This window comes from Narcine bancroftii, chromosome 3, assembly GCF_036971445.1.
Source record: "Narcine bancroftii isolate sNarBan1 chromosome 3, sNarBan1.hap1, whole genome shotgun sequence".
NCBI classification, from domain to species: Eukaryota; Metazoa; Chordata; class Chondrichthyes; order Torpediniformes; family Narcinidae; genus Narcine; species Narcine bancroftii.
Genome location: NC_091471.1, coordinates 286532539 through 286552599, shown reverse-complemented (window position 1 = coordinate 286552599; position 20061 = coordinate 286532539).

Below are 20061 nucleotides of genomic sequence, written 5' to 3'. Positions count from 1 at the left end.
TGAAAATCAAAATATGCCACCTCCACTCACTCGTCTTACCTATTCTTCAAATAAAGCAAACACATATGTCAAACATGATTTCCCTTTCAATGGTAAACATTGACTCTGCCTACTCTTTTCATTATTCTCCAAAATTTCCTCAATAATAGCCCTTTCCCAACTGCTGAGTGCAAGGCACGGCTCAGTAATTCTCTCTCTTTTCTGAAACAGTGAGGTGAAGTTTGAGAACCTATGGAATTGCCTCACCTTTACACATGACCACGTAGCATGTACAAACGTTTCTATTTCCAGTCCACATCTAAAACACATCTCCGATATTTCATTTATGTAATTTCTGTGGTGTGAGGTATAATTGGTGTAGGAAGTACTAATCCGTACCTTGCCTTTATAATTGACATCATGTTATCCAAACACCAATCAGATTAGCATCTTTCCATTATTGGAACTCCCAAATCCGGCTCCCATCTCTCTCTCTTGATTTCTATAAACCTGATTTTGCGCTTTCATTTTGGAGAGCAAAGTGCATCTTAGATATAAATTTAGGGTGTGTTCCCCAGCCAAATTGTTCATTCCATCTCACAAATTTCAGATGGGGCCAAGTTTGGTCCCCATCTTTCTCTTAAGAATGATCTTAACTGGAGAAAGCAAAGCTATTCCATACTTATTTCTTAAATATTCAAAAGACATAAGAAATCCTTCCATATAACAATCATCAACATATCTTATTCCTTTGTCATACCATGAATTCAATATTTGTTACTCAGATTCATAGGCAGTAGTACATTTTTACATAATGGTGTCCTCAGTGGCATACCTGCTTTTTTTCCCCACATACATTCATTTATTTCTTGCCAGATTCTAATCATGTATCGGATTGTCCATTTTTTTTGTTACTGACTTAACATTCTACTTATAAATAAAGTCCTTCATTGTCTCCTCTTTTATTGAATTCAGTCCCATTCAAATCCACGAGGGGGAATCTGTCATTGTCTTTCAGAAGTTTGGACGTTCTCCCCATGATCTGCGTGGGTTTTCTCCAGGTGTATCCCACCCTCCAAAAATCTATGGAGTAGGTCAGTTAATTGAGTGTAAATGGGGGGCACATGGATTTCATGATTTAGAAGGCCCTTCTACTATTGTTGCATAATTAAAATTTTAAAAAATCAATCGGAATCTGGCTTCTGCCCAATGGCACCTGTGATTATGTGACTGGAGAGTATTTATCTCTTTCATGTTTCCTCTTTTCATTCTCTTGTTACACTTTTCTCCATCTGTCACTCTCCCATCGAAGCTGACTTACATTCTTCCTTCACCGCAATTTCCCCTCGATCTGTGCAAAAGTAATTTGCACTACCACAAGGGTGGAATTTGAGTACAAAATCGGGAGATGAACAGATTGGGTGAACACAGAGGGTCTTTTACCCAGAGCTGGGGAATCAGTAACCAGAGGGCATGGGGGTGGGGGGGGGGGGGGGGGAAAGAAATTTAACAGGAACCTGAGGGGTAACTTCTTTACACAGATGGTGGTGGATGTATGGAATGGGTTCCCAAAGGACGTGCTTGAGACAGGTGCTAAGGCAGTGGTTTTCAACCTTTTTTTTCCCCACTCACATACCACCTTAAGTAATCACTTACTAACCACAGAGCACCTATGGCATAGTGGGGGAAAAAAAGACTGAGAACCACTGGCTTAGAGGGATATGGGCCCAACGCAGGCAGGTGGGACCAGTGTGGGGCATTTTGATTGGAGTGGGCAAATTAGGCCAAAGGGCCTGTTTCCATGCTGTTTCACTATAATTTGATGATATCATTATTTACTCCTACATGATCAAATAGGTCTAATCACAGTTACCCACCTTGTTTAAATATCCACTCAACCCCTTTTCCTTCATTCACTGCTCTCATCTTTGCCTTAACCGTATATCGAAGACCAACCTTTCTCCTGCTTCTCCACTTTTCCCTATATAAATATACTTATCCATGTGCCCCTCCACTGACCATCCCACCCCCCCCCCTCTCCTTATCTCCTTTTCATTCCTAAAGATCATTTCAAGAAAATGTTCCCTTTCACCACCTAGATCTGTGATCAGTTTTATAACCAGCTGGATCAATCCATATGTACATTTCACTCAGTATGATTTCTTAATCTTTGTCTCCAGAATTAACTACATTCATTGCTTAATATCTACAAATATTTGTTTTGTACCTGTTCACAACCTGAAGCCCATGAGTGAGATCTGTTTATGAGCTTGCTTGGCAAAAGAGTTTTCAGGGATAACACTCAAAGGATTCAGTCTATGACAGGATGACGGGTGTCCCACTGGGACCCCTGAATTACTTTATGCCAGTGGCAATGCGGTCAGCTTCTCCCTCCAAGTTCCTAGCACATATTTTCCTGGATCAATTAATTCACCCCATCTTCATGCAGGGTAATGAGAGAACAGGTCTTTTCTCTGAAGAAGGGTCGTCAGCCTGCTACTTTGACACTTTTTCTTCCTTCACAAATGCTGTTTGACCTGCTGAGCATTTCCAGCATTTACTGGTTCTATCTGGGTTATTTTTATTGTTTAGTCTTCTGCACCTGAAGGGGCATTGGTTGGTTCACAATTCTCTTCCATTGTGCTGGATCATCCCAGCAGAAGATGTGTCCCTGTTGGCACAATATCAGGGTAATGGGAGCACATCACTGATAGCTGTAACAAGAATCCCATCCAATCCGTGCAATTCCTGTGGAATGCTGACCATTCGATGGTCAGTCTGACACCACCCTGGGATGTACCAGGAGATAAGCTGTGACCCGAACACAGGGCAGGGTTCGGATTCAATCTCCCGTCATTGTTCTTGCCCACCTTTCTATCTTCAACCTGAAGGATTCGCTCCATCCTCTGGCACCATTCCCAGGTGGGCCCATGGCATTCCTCAATCCCAACTCTCTCAGACGTCCCAACTTTCTGAACAGTTATAATATCAGAGGAGACCCTCCCATGTGGAGAGTTTGAACTAATCAACGTGCTAATATTGCAATAGATTCTATTTGGAGATGACTGGAGCCATGCACCTCCTTAGAGTCTCGATGAAGGGGTCCAACCCGAAACGTCGACCACTCGTTTTACCCATGGACAGTGCTCGCCCCTCCAGCAGCTTGTGTTTAGCATTGGAACTGAATGGAACTTTTCCCTTACTCTTCCAGGAGTATCAATCAAATGTGCAATTGGATTAGATTTTTGTTGCCAGAGATTAATACTGGCAATATCGCTCTCTTATGACATAATTTTGGGACCAGTTTGTTGTACAGGATCCAGTTCTTTTATTAGCATTTCCCACAGTGTAAAACAGTGATCCACTAGAGAGAGCGTCCTCGAACCCTTTAATTCACTCATCATTCCATTGTTCATCCTGTTTGTAACAAACCCTTCCTCTTTGTACAATACTCAGAAGTGCTGGAAGGGCCCAGGCCTGCTTTCCGTGGATGCTGTGTGACCTGCTGAGTTCATCCAGCGCCTCTGTGTACTGTTCCGGTTCTGCAGCATCTGAAGGCTCCTTTTATAATTTAAAATTTTTAATATTTTGTTTAAATTTTAGACAGACAGCATCGTAACAGGCCCTTTCAGCCCACGAGGCCATGCTGCCCAATTACACCCAATTGACCTAAAACCCCCGGTACATTTCGATTGGTGGGAGGAAACCCCAGCCCCCAGGGAAAACCCACGCAGACACGGGGAGAGCGTATAAACTCCTTACAGACAGCGTGGGATTCTAATCCCATGTCCCGATTGTTGGCGCTGTAACAACATTGCACTAACCGCTACACTAACTGTGCTGCCCAAGTTTAACTTCCAATTTGTCTCCATTTCCTGAAATCACCCCCTCTTCTCCAAAAGAAGCCAGACTAAGCACCCAGTGTGTAGTCAAGTGCACTTGAATAGGCAACTGTACTCGCCAGCCTTCATTGCTGCTCTCTCAGCTGACACCCGCCCCACTCCCCATCCCATTTCAATTCAGTCAAACTCTCTTGTAGTCAAAGTCTTTCTCCCAGAGTGGAAATGTCAAGTCCTAGAGGGTGTTAGTTTAAGGTGAGAGGGAGAAATTTAAAGGAGATTTATGAAGCAAGATTTTTTTAATGAAGATCTGGTCAGTTCCTAGAAGGTTCTGCCAGGAGAGATGGTAGAAGAAATGTGGTAGCAACATTTAGGCAGACACATGAATAGACAGGGAGTGGAGGGTGACAGGCCATAAGTTGATGGGCCAAAGGGCCAGTTCTATGATCTGCGTGAAGTTTCTCAATTTCCTTCAAAATTCTCCCTCGAATGGAAACATCTCAGCATCTACCTAATCGTGCTCCCAAGGAATCTTACGCAATACTCAAAAGGATTGGAGAAATTCACCAGGTCACAAAGGCAGTTGAGCCCTTCATCAGGAATCCTGAAAAATAGGTCACCTGTCAGAGCCCTGTCTTTCCCTGTCCCTCTGTCTCCATTCCTCTAGCTCCCCACTCCTCCATTCAGAGAGCTACCCTCTCCCTCTATATCATTTAAGAGCTTCTTTATCTTTGACCCTCCCACCTGTCCCACCTGTGACCTCATCCCTGTTAGCCTGTGCTCCTCCCCCTTTCCCCTTTTTCCCTCCTCTCCCTCTCCTCCCTCCCCACGACATTTTTTTTCTCCAGGTGTTTGTTTACCTGTTTGTTCAGATTCCCAATGAAGGGCTCAGATCCGAAACCATGACTGCCTTTTAATTCTAATGGACGCCGCACAACCTGCTGCGTTTCTCCAGCACGTTTGTGTATTGTACCCAAAAACCCCAGCATCTATAGACTTGTTGAACACCTAAGCGATTTTATGTATTCTAATATGATCTCCCTTCATTCTTCTAAATTCCAAAGAACATAGATCTAATTTCTTTAGATGCTTCTGACAAGATAACCTTCTCATCCAGGAGTGAGCCTATGGAGACACGTAAATCCAGCAGGAAATGGCCAACTACGACAAGTTGGCTGCACGGTTAGTGTTGCAGTTAGTGCAATGACATTGCCCCACCGCTGTCTACAAAGGAGTTTGTACGTTCGAACTTTGTCAGTGTGAATTTCCTCTGAGTGCTCCAGTTTCCCCCTGTATTGAAAACCAGTACAGGGTTGGAAGGTTCATTGGGTTTCACGGGCCAGATGGGCTGTCCACTGTGCTGTATTGCTCAAAATTAGCTTTTTTATAAAATGATTAAACAACCTGCCAAGAGCTCCCTACCCAGCACACACTGCCTCTGCCCTCAATAGCCTCTAGGTCAGGTTCGTGAGCTGTCCGCGTTGTTGCAACATCGCAGACGGCACCTTGTTGCCATGCCGATATAAAATACAAAAACATACAATAACATCCTTCACTCAGATCTGAAATCAGTGCAAGGGGAATGGTTTGCATTCATAAGCATACACAGGGCACTGTCACAGGGTGAATTGCGTCTCAGACCAATGTTCTGTCAGAATGTAACAGAGAGAAAGGGGAGTGGATCATCTGACCCTTCAATGGGTCACTGGAGAAGTGTTGGAAGAGTTTTAGTACATCTGTATGTACATTTAGGGTGAAGAGCAACCTTTTTACATTGAGGGTGCGGGGCATATGCAACAGGCTGCAGGAGGAGGTGGTTGAGGCACTTACTACTGCAATGTTTGAGATAAAAATGGACAGATACATGGATAGGATGGGTTGAGAGGGACATGGGCCAAACGGAGGCAGGTGGGATTAGTGTGGGTGGGACATTTTGGTCAGGATGGGCAGGTTGGAACGAAGGGCCTGGTTCCATGCTGGGTGGTTCTAAGATTCTGGATGGGTGAGTGTGGCAATGATCTGGGGTTTGTGAGATTCCAAGTCCCAGGGATGGTGGCCTTGGCTGGCTGTTAGGTTCAAAGTCTTGTGATCCCCTCAGTTAAAGTCTGTGATCTCACCATGTCCAGAGCATCTGGAGCAGAGAGACTGGGCCCGGTCTGTGGCCGTAGGCCAGGATCACAAAATGCTGGAGGTCTGAGATTTTAAAAAACCAAAATGCTGGAAATGTCAGCAGATCAGGCAGCGTCTGTGGACTGAAAAACAGCTCATATTTCAGGTCTTAATCCACTTACCAGAACTCACTCTAGACAGAGTAATCCAGGCCCAATCTGTTCATGGAGGCCTTTAATGCAGAATAATCTTGGCCCAGCCTCTAACAGACGACCCCTGGCGCAGAGTATTCCAGGCACGGACTATGACTCTGGACTAAGTGGAGCAGAGAACTCCAACCCAACCTATTACTATAGGCTACGGGGAGGGAAGTGGTGGGTGGAAGCAGAGTAGTCCAGGGAGACCCTGTGGTGGTCACTCTGTGGCAGAGAGTACTCTAGCCCCAACCCTAGGCCACAGAGGTGCAGGGTACTCTGGCCCAGCACATGACACTGGGCTGGGTTAGCATTGCTTGCATTTTTAGTTCAGCTCTGCAGGAACAAGCTGTAGCCATGTTGCATCTCTGCTTCTTTGTGAATGTTGCTGTGTGAATGATTCTGATGCAAAGTCCATAGACTGTACCACAGACTTTAATTAGCTGAAACTTTGTCCAATAGTCTTAATAACTTCGCTGGCTCCATGTCTGACTGTCCCCCGAAGGGGCTGGCTCGAGTCTTTATACAGGCCGGTGATTGACAGCCGGCAGGTGGGACCAGCCTCCCAGGTTGCCTACCTGTAGGGACAGTGATTGTCCCCCCTCCAGTACAGCCGGTAGGAGTGCGGCCAGTGTCGTGGTGGCACCACCACAATCTCACAACAAGCTGCAAGATTGTTAGCAAACACCGCTTCACACGGAGCTCGGGAGTGAGGGTTTGGCAAGACAACCAATGTGACTGTGTTAAACCTCAAGTGAAGGGGGAGCTGGAGCCAGGAGTTCCCTCCTCTGCTCTGGCTGCCAATGAGACTACAGTGGGAGGGGAGAGGAGGGTGACAGAGATTGGAGCGGCTTGTCAACATGGAGAGGAGCAGTCTACCAACATATAAAGGACCCCCACCACCAATGGCAAACCTCTTCTCACGGCTACCTTCAGGCAGAGGGTTCAGACGCCTGAAGACCAACGCCTATAGGTTCAAGAACAATTTATTTCCAACATCTCTTGAACCTCCCCTCGTTACATGAATCGGGGACTGGTCCGACCTCACGAAGGACTGTTGCTGTCTCATTGTTTTTGCACGAGAAGAACTGTGAATATTTATTATCCATTATTTTTTTAATTATTGTCTCCTTTTAATTCAATTAAGTGTACTTTTATTTTTTTTTACAAAGAACCTGTTCAGCTGCACATGTACTTGTGGCGTACATGGGTGTAGGATGATGATCGAATTCTCAAGACAGCAAGCAAAGGGAAGGAAGGGTCGAACATCCGCAAGGTTACCAGATGTCAGGAGACCCAGGCAGTGGGGCAGAAGGTCAGCCTGGCTCTGTGGGGCACAACCTCTCACTGCTGGCTCACGGCCTGAGCTGCCCAGTACTGCTGTTGGTGTCGGTGCCCCAGACCACCCTGGAACCCTGCTCCTCTCTGGCTTTGCCTGTCTTTGTATTGCATAGAGATCGAGGCCCTTTCAGCCCGTGAGCCCCCCACCACCCAAATAAACCCATGTGAGCAATTAACCTACACGTCTTTGGAACAGTGGGAGGGAACCGGAGCATCCAGAGGAAACCCACTCAGACATGAAGAGAACGTACAGCAGCAGGTGCTGTAACAGCATTGCTCTAACCGCTCGGCTAACCGTGCTGCCCTATTAGATGACATTGGGGTTGGGTGAGTTTGTGTTACATTAAAATCAGGAGGACGATCCCTGCCAACCCCTCACTCCTTAGTGGATTCAATGGCCATCGAGTGGGGAGACAAAATCATTGACTGAGGAGTTAGGTGGAGTGAGTTCTGGACTCACCTCGTAAACTGGGTGCACCAAGCTTCCGTGACCAAAATTGATATGCTGTACAAACATTCCCACACAATGTTGCTGTAACTGCTGAGAAATTTCAACATCAAATATGTTCTCAAGGGGACTGAATCAGTCTGCAAATACAACACAGCAGAAATAAGCAGGAGAGGTGTCTATCAGTGTCGATGGCAAGCCTCAGATTGGCTTTACTTTGGTAATACACTCAAGTAATAAAGTCTCAATACTCAATACATGTCCACCAGCCTCACACAGAACGTGTTATCAAAATGACTTCACACCCCATGCTCTAACGCAAAACAAATTCTGGAGTCTATGCCACTACAATATCAGGCATACATGACTACATACATGCACACAAACGCATACACACCCATATAAGTGCACACTTACGCTGCCATATTGACAGGGCGGTTAAGAAGGCCTATGGTATGATGGCCATTATAAGTTGCGGGATTTGAGTTCAACAGCCATGAGGGGATGTTACCTTATTTCAGGATGGATGTCTATGTCTTGGAGAGGGTGCAGAAGTGATTTACCAGGATGTTGCCCAGATTGGAGAACATGACTCATGGGGAAAGATTGAGCAGGCTAAGGCTTTTCTCTTTGGATCGACGAAGAATGAGAGATGACTTAATAGAGGTCTTACACAATTAGATAGAGTGGACATCAACATCATTTTCCTGGGGCTACAATAGCAACCACCAGACGGCATCTGTTTGTGGGGGAAAGTTTAGGGTAGGTATCAAAGGTGAGCTTCTTACACAGAGAGTGGAGGTTGACTGGGATGAATTGCCGGAGGTGGTGGTTGAGGCTGGTACAAAAAATCTTAGAGAGGCTCATGGATGTTAGAATATTAGAGTTATGGGCGTGAGGGAGGGAATGATTAGATTGTACTGAAGTTGGTTTATATCAGTCAGCAGAACATGTGGGCCAAAGGCCTGTACTGTGCTGGACTGGACTGTTTTGTTTTGTAAACACACACACACACACACACACACACACACACACACACACACACACACACACACACACACACACACACACACACACACACACACACACACACACACACACACACACACACACACACACGAGTTTTGCCAAAGCTCAGTAGTGATGTTGCAAAAGAAATGATTTGGATTTCTGGTGTGGAACAGGAGTCGGCCAACCGACCCATCGAGCCTGCTCCGCCATTCAATAAGATCTGGCTGATCTGATCATTGACTCAACTCCACCAACCTCCCTTTTCCCCATATCCCTTAATTATTTTATTATGTTAAAATCTATCTAACTGAATCTTAAATATATTTAATGAAGTAGCCTCAACCGGTTCGCTGGTTAGAGAATTCCACAGATTCACTACTCTCTGGGAAAAAGTTTTTACTCACCTCCATTGTAAATCTACTCCCCTGAGGCTGTGTTTACCTGCCTCTATCTTATCTACCCCTTTCATAATTTTATGTTTCTATAAGATCTCCTCTCATTTTTCTGAATTCGAGTGAGTATAATCCCAGACGATTTAGTCTCTCATCATAGGTCATCCCCCTCATTTCCTGGAGCAACATGGTGAACCTCCTCTGGACTGCCTCCAAGTCCATTATATCCTTCCTCAAGTATGGAGACCAGAACTACACACAGTTCTCCCGGTACAACCTCACCAGTACCTTGTATAGTTGCAGCATGATCTCCCTACTCTTGAATTCAATTCCTCGAGTGATGAAAGCCAACATTCCATTTGCCTTCTTAATAACCTGTTGTACCTGCAACCCAAGTTTTTGCGATTGATGCACAAGAACTCCCAAGTCCTTCTTCAATACAGCATGCTGCAGTCTTTCAACATTAAAATAATAATCTGCTCTTCTATTTTTCCTACCAAAGTGGATGACCTCGCATTTACTAACCTTGAACTCCATCTGCCAGACATTTGCCCACTTATCTAACTTAACTATATTCTTCTACAGCCTCTCCACATCCTCTGTACAATTTGCATTTCCTCTCAATTTAACTTGGCTTCACGACTCTCTGTCCCCTCTTCCAAATCATCATCGTAAATGGTGAACACCTGTGGGCCCAGCACCAACCCCCTGCGCCACCCCACTTACCATTGTCTGCCAATCAGAAAAACACCCAGTTATCCCGACTCTCTGCCTTCTATCAGTTAGCCAATCCTCAATTCATGCCAATATACTTCCCCTGACAGTGATAAGTCTCATTAAGGGCTCTCAAAGTGTATAGATTGCTGACCAGAGTTGTCAGATATCTCCATACCCTCTTGGCCACCTTGAGGTATGCAGTTGGTAAAAATGCAAGAAAAGATGTAAAGGGTAAGTGGTTAAGAGGCAGAATTTTGAGGTAAATGTGTGGGCCAGTGACATGTCTTATATTCTGAGAGAAATGCATAAAATGTCAGGTGATTTTGATTAAGCAAATAAACAACTGTCTACTCAATAATAAAACCTCAAAAATTTGCGGTTTGTAATGCATTCTGCATGGAGCATTTCACTGAGAATCCCAAAGAACTGGGAGAACTTATTAAGGGTTTAGCAGAATGTTATGTATTTCCTTTGATTTCTTTGGATGATGGCAGCTCTGGGAATACAGAAGATGATGGATATACAGAAAATGTGGTTCTCTGAAGTGTGAAAGAATTGATGGCAGTTTTGAAAATGAGGCTGATTTAAGGTGCATCAGAATTTTAACAGCCCTGGGAAATGTGACTTGTAAATCGAAGGTGGTCCTGGGACTTTAGCTAGGTTCATGGGGAGTCTTATTAGGGCACCAAGATATGTTTTCATCATTGATCCTGGAAAATTACTCAGATGAGATTTTTCCAACTGAATTTGCAACAGCTGTGTGACCGCAAAGACTTTCTGGATAAACCAGTCTTTTAAACCGTTAAAAATAATATCAGTATTGATTATCATGGTGTTCACAATCTAAACAAGTATATTAAAAAGTCATTGCAAAAAGCAATTTGCAGTTCAAGTAGCATCAGAGCTACGGGAGTGGGGGGAAATTATAGTCCATTAAACCACACATCACTGGCAAGGAAACTGAGAAAAGATACTTAGGGTTAGGAAAGTCAAAGTCTGATTAGGGGCAGCCAACATGGATTTATGAGGGGCAAGTCATATCTTACCGATAGGAGTTTTTCTGAGGAGGTGACGAAAATGGTTGATGAGGGTAGGTCAGTGGACTTTGGTAAGGCAAGTTCCTCATGATAGGCTGATTCAGAAGGTGAGGATGCATGGGATCCATGGCAAGTTGATCGTTTGGATACAAAATTGGCTGGCTCACAGATGGTGATACTGTTATATGTGGAAGTCATGTTGCTACAAAATAAAACTTTGATTAAGGCCGCTCTTGAAATACTCTGTGTGATTCCGTTCATCCCATTGGAGAAAGGATGTGGACAGTTTGTAAAGGGTGCAGAAGAGGTTTACCAGGATGTTTCCTAGTTTAGAGGGCATGAGTTACAAAGAGAGATTGGACAAAAATGGGTTGTATTGTCTGGAGCTTCAGAAGCAGAGGGGAAACCTCACAAGAGGCATTGTTGGGGTGGACAGTCAATCTTTTCCCCAGGGTAAAATATCACAACACTAGAGGACTTGTGTTTAAGTTGAGGGTGGGGAGAATTTTAGGGAGATCTATGGGGCAAATAGTGGCGAGTCCCTGGAATGGCCTTCCAGGGGTTCTAGTGGAAGCAAATGCAATAGTAGTGTTTAACAGACACATGATGTTGATGGGGATGAAGAACATCTGTCAGGAACAAGCAGTAGAGTTTTGTTTGATTTGGCATCATGGTTGGACTAGACACGTGGGCTGAATGGTCTGTTCCTGTGATGTATTGTTCTAGGTTCTACACTCACACACACACGCACAGACACTCATACACACACACACACACACACACACACACACACACACACACACACACACACACACACACACACATGCGCTCTCTATCTGACTGTGATCTACCTGTGTGACCCTGTATGATGGTCTAACTATGATCTACCTGTGCAATGGTCTATCTGACTGTGATCTACCTGTGTGACCCTGTGCAATGGTCTATCTAACTATGATCTACCTGTGTGACCCACTGCGATGATCTATCTGACTGTGATGTACCTGTGTGACCCTGTGAGATGGTCTATCTGATTGTGATCTACCTGTGTGACCCTGTGCGATGATCTATCTGACTGTGATGTACCTGTGTGACCCTGTGCGATGGTCTATCTGACTGTGGTCTACCTGAGCGAACCTGTGAGATGGTCTATCTGACTGTAATGTACCTGTATGACCCTGTGCGATGATCTATCTGATTGTGATCTACCTGTGTGACCCTGTGCGATGATCTATCTGACTGTGATGTACCTGTGTGACCCTGTGCGATGGACTATCTGACTGTGGTCTACCTGAGCGAACCTGTGAGATGGTCTATCTGACTGTGATGTACCTGTATGACCCTGTGAGATGGTCTATCTGATTGTGATCTACCTGTGTGACCCTGTGTGATGGTCTATCTAACTATGATCTACCTGTGTGACCCTGTGCAATGGTCTATCTGACTGTCTACCTGAGCGAACCTGTGAGATGGTCTATCTGACTGTGATGTACCTGTATGACCCTGTGACATGTCTAGTTGACTGTGATCTACCTGTGTGACCCTGTGAAATGGTCTATCTAACTATGATCTACCTGACTGTGATGTACCTGTGTGACACTGTGCGATAGTCTATCTGACTGTGATGTAGCTGTGCGACCCTGTGGGATGGTCCATCTGACTGTGATGTACCTGTGCGACCCTGTGAGATGGTCTATCTGATTGTATCTACCTGTGTGACCCTGTGCGATGATTTATCTGACTGTGATGTACCTGTGTGACCCTGTGAGATGGTCTATCTGACTGTGATGTACCTGTGTGACCCTGTGAGATGATCTATCTGACAGTGATGTACATGTGTGACCCTGTACGATGATCTATCTGACAGTGATATACCTGTGTGACCCTGTGCGATGGTCTATCTGTGTGATGGTCTATCTAACTATGATCTACCTGTGTGACCCTGTGCAATGGTCTATCTGACTGTCTACCTGAGCGAACCTGTGAGATGGTCTATCTGACTGTGATGTACCTGTATGACCCTGTGAGATGTCTAGTTGACTGTGATCTACCTGTATGACCCTGTGAAATGGTCTATCTAACTATGATCTACCTGTGTGACCCTGTGCAATGATCTATCTGACTGTGGTCTACCTGAGCGAACCTGTGAGATGGTCTATCTGACTGTGATGCACCTGTGCGACCCTGTGAGATGGTCTATCTGATTGTGATCTACCTGTGTGACCCTGTGTGATGATTTATCTGACTGTGATGTACCTGTGTGACCTTGTGCGATGGTCTATCTGATGTGATGTACCTGTGCGACCCTGTGAGATGATCTATCTGACTGTGATGTACCTGTGTGACCCTGTGCGATGATCTATCTGACTGTGGTCTACCTGAGCGAACCTGTGAGATGGTCTATCTGACTGTGATGTACCTGTATGACCCTGTGAGATGGTCTATCTGATTGTGATCTACCTGTGTGACCCTGTGCGATGGTCTATCTGACTGTGGTCTACCTGAGCGAACCTGTGAGATGGTCTATCTGACTGTGATGTACCTGTATGAGCCTGTGAGATGGTCTATCTGATTGTGATCTACCTGTGTGACCCTGTGCGATGATCTATCTGACCGTGGTCTACCTAAGCGAACCTGTGAGATGGTCTATCTGACTGTGATGTACCTCTGCGACCCTGTGGGATGGTCTATCTGATTGTGATCTACCTGTGTGATCCTGTGCGATGATTTATCTGACTGTGATGTACCTGTGTGACCCTGTGATATGGTCTATCTGATGTGATGTACCTGTGTGACCCTGTGAGATGATCTATCTGACTGTGATGTACCTGTGTGACCCTGTGCGATGGTCTATCTGACTGTGGTCTACCTGAGCGAACCTGTGTGATGGTCTATCTGACTGTGATGTACCTGTGTGACCCTGTGCGATAATCTGTCTGACTGTGATGTAGCTGTGCGACCCTGTGGGATGGTCTATCTGACTGTGATGTACCTGTGCAACCCTGTGAGATGGTCTATCTGATTTTATCTACCTTTGTGACCCTGTGCGATGATTTATCTGACTGTGATGTACCTGTGTGACCCTGTGAGATGATCTATCTGACAGTGATTTACCTGTGTGACCCTGTACGATGATCTATCTGACAGTGATATACCTGTGTGACCCTGTGCGATGGTCTATCTGACTGTGGTCTACCTGAGCGAACCTGTGAGATGGTCTATCTAACTATGATCTACCTGTGTGACCCACTGTGATGGTCTATCTGACTGTGATGTACCTGTGTGACCCTGTGCGATGGTCTATCTAACTATGATCTACCTGTGTGACCCACTGTGATGGTCTATCTGACTGTGATGTACCTGTGTGACCCTGTGCGATGGTCTATCTAACTATGATCTACCTGTGTGACCCACTGTGATGGTCTATCTGACTGTGATGTACCTGTGTGACCCTGTGCGATGATCTATCTGTTTGTGATCTACCTGTGTGACCCTGTGTGATGGTCTATCTAACTATGATCTACCTGTGTGACCCACTGTGATGGTCTATCTGACTGTGATGTACCTGTGCGACCCTGTGAGATGGTCTATCTGATTGTGATCTACCTGTGTGACCATGTGCGATGATCTATCTGACTGTGATGAACCTGTGTAACCCTGTGCGATGGTCTATCTGACTGTGGTCTACCTGAGCGAACCTGTGAGATGGTCTATCTGACTGTGATGTACCTGTATTACCCTGTGAGATGGTCTATCTGACTGTGGTCCACCTGAGCGAACCTGTGAGATGGTCTATCTGACTGTGGTCTATCTGATCGAACCTGTGAGATGGTCTATCTGACTGAGATGTACCTGTATGACCCTGTGAGATGGTCTATCTGTCTATGATGTTCCTGAGTGACCCTGTGAGATGTCTAGTTGACTGTGGATTACCTGTGTGACCCACTGCGATGGTCTATCTGACTGTGATCTACCTGTGTGACTCACTGCAATGGTCTATCTGACTGTGATTTATAGGGCTGATGACAGGCTTCTCAACCTCACAAGACTGAGAACAAAAATAAAAGTCAATCTACAGTTTGCTGATGACTGTGCACTGGTTGCCCCATCTCTCGAAGACTTGCAGGAGATCACCAGTCACTTTGCCAGAGCTGCCAAGAGCTTCAGATTGACAATCATCCTGAAAAAGATGGAGGCTGTGTACCAACTGGGCCCTGGCTCTAGCTCCTTATTGATGACACTTGTCTCAATGCTGACATCATGGTTTGCTACGTGGCCACCACAATAATATCCTCAGCTTCTCTAGATGTAGAGATTGAGTCAAGAACCAGAAAGACCTGCTTATCCTTTGGTCAGCTGAAAGATTGGGTTTGGTCACAGAACGTCAGGTTGGCCACCAAGTGCAAGGTGTACAGGGCCATTGTCATATCAGCCTTGCTATATGGATGTGAAACGTGGTGCCCATATCAGAGTTACTTATGTCAGCTTGACCAACTGCAGCAGCGTCACCTGCACTCTCTGATGAAGATCACTTGGCAAGATAAGGTCTCCAATCCTTTCTCAAGCTGCAATGTCAGCAGTTTCAATCTTGCTGATGTCAAGCCAACTGTGCTGGGCAGAACATGTCAGAATGTCTGATGGAAGACTGCCCAAGGACATCTTGTATGGCCAACTGTCCAGTGGTACCCAAAAACAAGGAGGTCACCAACTACGTTACAAGGATGTTCTGCACAGGAACTTCAAGAAAGCAGACATTGCCCCCATCAACATGGGAGAAACTGGATCAAGGTCACTCACAGTGGAGGGATGCCACCAGAAAAGGTGTGGACGGTGCTGTGGAAAACCTTAAAGAAGCAACAGAGGAAAGACACAGGAGGCTCAACAACAGAGCTTCGGCCCCTCCAGGCCTCACCTGCAAGCAGTGCCTGTCAAGGATCGACCTGTACAAAAGGACACACATATCAAACCCCACAAGGAACCATCATCATCCTATGGGATGACAGAAGATCTGTGTGACCCAGTGCGATGCTCTGACTGTGATCTAATTGTCGATTGACCATTGGCACCCACTGATTAGTACTTCTGCAACAAGGATCTATCAAGGTAGAATCTGCCTACAAACATCAGCGCCACAAGGCACTTGATTTGACAACCCTATCAGCATCAGTCACCAATTTCACCACCATGTTCTTCTTCCGCATCCAACCGTCTGTTTATTCATGTTCAGCAGAGGCCTTAAATTTTACGATTCAAGTATTTAATTTAGATATAGAGTATAACCTTTCCAGTCCACGAGCCCACGCTGTCCTGTTAAAAACTTAAGACTTCTGCTAACGTTACCTACTAACCCTGTACATCTTTGGAATGTGGAAGGACACCGGAGCATCCGGAGGAAACCCACACCAGACATGGGGAGCACATACAAACTCCTTACAGATAGCAGTGGATTCGAACCCGGGTCACTGGCTCCGTAACAGTGTCGCACTAACCATGCCGCCCAGCTCTCTTTGGGTCATCATAGGGTGACCAAGCCTGGCCCACATGATGGGAAGAACCTCAAGGTGTGCGGTAATTCATAGTTTGGTCTCAGATTCTCAAGGGACAGGAGGTGGGATTGATGATCTGCCACCCCAGCTGGAACACTAGGATATTCAGTCAGGCAGAAACACCATGTCTGCTTCATGTCTGCACCCTTCACACCTGACCAAGGGCACCGGTGATCCTTCACCTCCTATGGACGCAGCGTGACCTGCTGAGTTTCTCCAGCACGTTTGAGTATTGTGACCAACCCCAGCTTCTGCAGACTTTCTTATTTACTGCTTCATGTTATTTGCTTGGCTCTTCAGCAAGAAATCTCAGCTGCCAACTGCCAGGGGTTTCACAGGGGAGGTCACAGGGGATCAGCCGCAAGTTTGGCTCCTTGCCCCCGTGCCCATTCTCCCTCTGTTCCACTTGCTCTATCAACAGGAAACATGTTATCCGTCAAGAGGAACTGGCGCTGTGCAATTGGCCCTGTGACTGAGTGTGGCCTTGCCTTCTGCCCAATCAGGAGCGGAATATTTTAGGAGGCGGTATAAAAGGGGATTAAGCATGCACCCGAGCATGCAGACTCACTTTTACTCACAAGTCCCTGGCGTTCTCAGGGACTGAGCAAGGCTCAGCATTTCCCCTGCTTCTCTCTGATGCAGCACACTGATGCAGGATTATTTTTAGGGCAATTACAATACAACTTAAATTTCCAGTAATCGTCTCCAAAAGTACACTGAGATTTTTTTAATGGTTAAATGCAGTGTTCAGGAGAACACTGTGTTGGGACATGTATCAGAACAACAAATATTTTTGAATAACTTTGATGTGGAATCAGTGAAACCCAATATTACACATACAACAGAACCATGAAAATATTTATGTCTTTTCACATAGTTAAAGCATCTCTGTGGCAGGGGCTGCACAAGGTTGGTGGGGAAGAAGACTTTTTTTCCATTTATTTATTTTTAATTTAACAAATATTTATTTACAACACGGTACAAGCCGATCGCAGCCCACGAAACCCACGCCGCCCATTTAACCCACCACCTCTGTGTGTGTTTGGAGGGTGAGAGGAAACTGCAGCAGATGGAAGAAACTCAGCAGGTCATAGGGAGAATGTACAAACTCTCCACAGCCAGTGCCAGTTTCAAACCCTGGCCACCGGTACTGTCTTAGCATTGGCCTTGAAGATGAAAGGCTCTGAGAGATGTAAGGGAAGGCCAGGGGTTAGGACAAGAGCAATGGGCTGATTGGTTTCCTTTGCTCAATTCATTTCACTGATTCTGCAGAAACATTACCCAAACCTCCCTCCAAGCCAGATTGTCATCCTTCTCCTCCTGCCTTCCTCTTCTCCTTCCCTGCTCTGTTCTTTTCCCCATTCCCTCTCTGTCCCCTCCTCTCTCCCCATCTCTCTTTGCCTACTCCACCTTTCTCCACACCTCTCCATCTCCTTCCCTCTACAGATTCATTCACAGCTAGGATGGGGGGGTGGGGGGGGAGGGGGGGAGGGGTTCGCTGGTGACTTTGAAGGGTGTGCCCTCTGGGGAAGTTAATGACAAGAGAAGCTCCTGCCTGGAATTGGGAGGAAGAATCTGAGAGCAGGTATGGAAGGTGGCCAAGGATGTTGGGAAGGCAAGGAGAGCAGTTGAAGCAGCTTGCAATAGGGTGGGGGTGGGGAGAGTTTGAGGTGGACGGAAGAGGGAGTATAATTCACCTGGTGCAGTTAAGGATATCAGGGCCTGCAGATTGGTGGGAGGGAGTTACAGGATGATCAGTTTTATGAGCAAAACATTGGAACAATGAAAGAGAATCCAGAGATCATGAAAGAGTTAAAGAAAGGAAGTTTCTGGGGGACGGTTTCCCTGGAGAGAGCTTTATTTTAAAATAAATTGTTTATTTCTGTAAGTTCATTGAAATCAACTAAACGTTTATGATTCATAGAATCAGGAATTTATCAGTCTACTGTTTCGTTTTTATGTCAAGGTTACAAGAGAAGCTTTGGCTTTGGGCATGTGACTCATGAAAGAGGTGTGCTGAGGGGATTGCACAATCACTTTCCCCCAGGGGTTCTCTGCAGAATTTGCGTGTTGTTGGAGTGTGCCCCATGGCCCAAGCTACTGGATGTTGAAATGAGCTAACCCAGGGTCCAAGGTAATTGAGAGTTTCTGCCAAAGACTTCAGCTGACCCAACTGAACATCCCTGAGCACATCTGAGACCTACATTAGTGCTATTCTCCTGCATTAACCAACATCATGCAATTTCCTTAACATCAGAAAGTTCATGCATCTGACTCTTGAATATAACTGAGCTGCCATGATTTTCCTGGAGGAAATTCCAGGGATTCTGGGTGAAGATGTTTCATTCCAGACCTGCGCCTTATTTTCAGACTGTGACCACCCCGCCTCCTTGGTCTCAGCTGGAGAAATATTAACCCTCCATCTATTCTGTTTCAAGAAGTTCACCTCAATTCTTCTGAACTTAGCTTACTATGGCATAAGGGCTGGGTTAGTCTCTCTCATAACTTTTCAAAACAAACCACCATCAAAGACAGTTGAATGGAGTGAAATGAGAAAGATCTACAGATGCTAGATATTGTACTAAATACACAAGATTACTGGAGAAACTCAGCCAGTCCTGCAGCATCCATTGGAAGCAAAGATATATAGCCAACATTTCGGGCCTGAGCCCTTCGTCTTGACCTGAAAGATGCTGGGTGACCTGCTAAGTTTCCCCAACAATTGTGTGTATATATTGTTATCAAAAGCAATGGTCTCTTTGAGTTAGATTAGCACCAAGTCCCTGGGTAAAAGGTCAAAGTCCTGGCTCTATTTTGATTGGTTGAGAAGCCCACCCTTTCCTTTGGTAAACCAGTGCATGTTCTCTCTTGAACTTGTGGTGTGTGGGATGGAGAATTATTGGCAGTTTATTTTCCGCAGATAAAGATTTTTCTGCGGCATATCGTGACTTGGGGTCATTTGAAGGTTACATTTATTAGTACATTTTAAAAATGTACTGAGATTAATTGGAGTTTTTTTCTCTGACAAATAAACAGGAAACATATTAAAGTTTGCAGAGAGCGGTGTCAAGATTTCACCAATGTGTTTAGCAAGGGGCAATGTGTAATGGTGTGAAAACTAAAGCTGCCCTAATTACTGAAACCCTTATAACTCAGAGCAAATGAGATGTGTTACTTTACATATCTGATGACTTCAGAAAACCTCAAATGCCACTCCTCCATGAGGCACTTTTGATTGTTGTTGTCATAGGGGAAATGTGCCCAGCACCTTCTCTAAAGGAAACTCCCACAAGCAGCCATGAGCTGCTGTCAAAGTTCTTTTGTAGAATTCTACAGCTTGGAAACAGCTCCCTTCAGCCCATCTTGTCCTTGCTCACCAAGCTAGTACCATTCGCCTGTGTTTAGTCCCTATCTCTTGCAACCTTTTCTGTTCAGGTGCTTGGCTTTTGAA